Source organism: Arachis ipaensis, chromosome B6 (genome assembly GCF_059453495.1).
Source record: "Arachis ipaensis isolate K30076 ecotype BB chromosome B6, ASM5945349v1, whole genome shotgun sequence".
In the NCBI taxonomy this organism is placed as follows: Eukaryota; Viridiplantae; Streptophyta; class Magnoliopsida; order Fabales; family Fabaceae; genus Arachis; species Arachis ipaensis.
In genome coordinates, this window is record NC_142441.1 from 54,332,086 (window position 1) to 54,334,133 (window position 2,048).

General features: G+C 42.7%; 1 non-coding gene across 1 annotated transcript; it reads right to left on the reverse strand.

Moving 5' to 3' along the window:
- Positions 1–998: 998 nt before the first annotated feature.
- LOC148555619 (small nucleolar RNA R71) lies at positions 999–1,102 on the reverse strand. The gene has a single exon (XR_015886325.1). It is a non-coding gene; the product is annotated as a small nucleolar RNA R71 (small nucleolar RNA).
- Positions 1,103–2,048: the final 946 nt, after the last annotated feature.

Consider the following 2,048-nt stretch of genomic DNA (forward strand, 5'->3'; position numbering starts at 1 on the left):
ACCAATCCTTGTGGGATTCGACCTCACTCTATTGTGAGTTTTTACTTGACGATAACCGGTGCACTTGCCGGAAGGAATTTTGCCGATCGTGCAATTTCCTAAATCGTAGCATAACAAGTTTATGCGCATCAAGTTTATGGCGCCGTTGCCGGGGATTGGTTTTCGATTGACAATTCTCCAATTGGAAGCTAACTAGATTGAGCAATTTCTCTTGCTTTGTTAATTCTGTTCAAGTTACTTGTTGAATTTTAATTTCTGCACTCGGTTACATGCTTTCTTTCTTTATGCCTTTAAATTCAAGCAACTAACTCACTGACTCACTAACTGTTTGAATTAATTCCTCAATTGCTCTAACCATACTCTTCCATTAACCAAGAGTATTTCACTTGTTTGTGCCTGTGCTGTGTTCTTGTATGACAGGTAGGAGAGGAGAGACATCAACTCCTCCATATACCGAACCAGAGAGGACCCTTCATAGACTGAGAAGGGAAGCAAGAGGGAAGAGAGTAGTGGGAGAAGAGGAATCTGAAGGAGAATCTGAGGACAATTTTGAGGAAGCTTTAGATCTCAACATGGATAGAGAAGTTCACAACCATGAGAGAGCTGATGGAAACAATGCCATTCCTGAGAGGAGGGTTCTTAGTTCATACATAAACCCAACCTCTGGGAATTGTGGTAGCAGCATCCAGAAACCACCCATTCAGGCCAACAATTTTGAACTCAAACCACAGCTAATATCACTTGTGGAGAATCATTGTTCATTTGGTGGAAGTGCTAATGAAGACCCAAACCAACATCTCACAAAATTCCTGAGAATTTGTGACACTGTGAAGTCCAATGGAGTCCAGGAAGATGCATATAAACTGCTTTTGTTCCCATTTTCACTTAGGGACAAGGCAGCTAAGTGGCTGGAATCATTCCCAAGGGGGAGTCTAACAACATGGGATGAGGTGGAAAGCAAGTTTCTGGCACGTTTCTACCCCCCACAAAAGGTCAATAGGCTTCGATCTGAGATTCAGACTTTTAGACAACAAGATGGTGAAACTCTCTACGAAGCATGGGAGAGGTTCAAGGATTTGACAAGGAAATGCCCACCAGACATGTTCCATGACTGGGTGCAATTGCACATTTTCTATGATGGACTTTCTTATGAATCAAGGAAGGCTGTAGACCATTCATCAGGAGGTTCATTGAACAGGAAAAAGACTGTGGAAGAAGCCATTGAAGTGATTGAGACAGTGGCTGAGAATGAGTACTACTATGCATCAGAGAGACACAACACTAAGGGAGTCATGGAGCTGAACCATGTTGATACAATTCTAGCCCAAAACAAGGTGTTTGCCAAGCAACTAGCAGAGCTCACCAGGAAATTAGAAACAAAGCAAGTGGCTGCAATACACACACAAGAGCAAGAGGAAGAAGGCACTGAAGGAGGTGATTGGGAAGAGGCCAATTATGTAGGAAATCAACAAAGGCAATCATATGATCCACATTCCAACACTTACAATCCAGGATGGAAAAACCACCCAAACTTTGGGTGGGGGAACCAACAAACCCAACCACAAAACCACAAACCTTACAACCATAACCAACATAACAATTCCACATACCAAAACTCCAACCAAAGATCATACCAAGCCACACAAAACACTTACTCCCAACCATCATATCATGGCCAAAATAATCAACCTACCCAACCTAATCCGAACCAACAATTTCAAGATCAATTAAACAGGATAGAAGGAATGCTGGCAAACATGGGTCAGGACATAAGTGAGTTGAAAAGCTTTAGGGATGATGTGAGATCTACCTTAAGGAACCATGGTGAAAAAATCAAGAGGATGGAGTCTCAAGTAGGAGAGCTATCTCAACAGGCCCCCAAGTCAACTGCAGTGTTCCCTAGTGACACAGAAAAGAATCCTAAAGGGGAACAAAAGGGAGTGAGATGGGAAGAATGCAAGGCCATCACCATATTGAAGGAAGTCTCAGAAGAAGAAGGAATCAGACCCTCAGAACAGGAGCCAGAAATCTTGAAGGAAGGTGTGGAA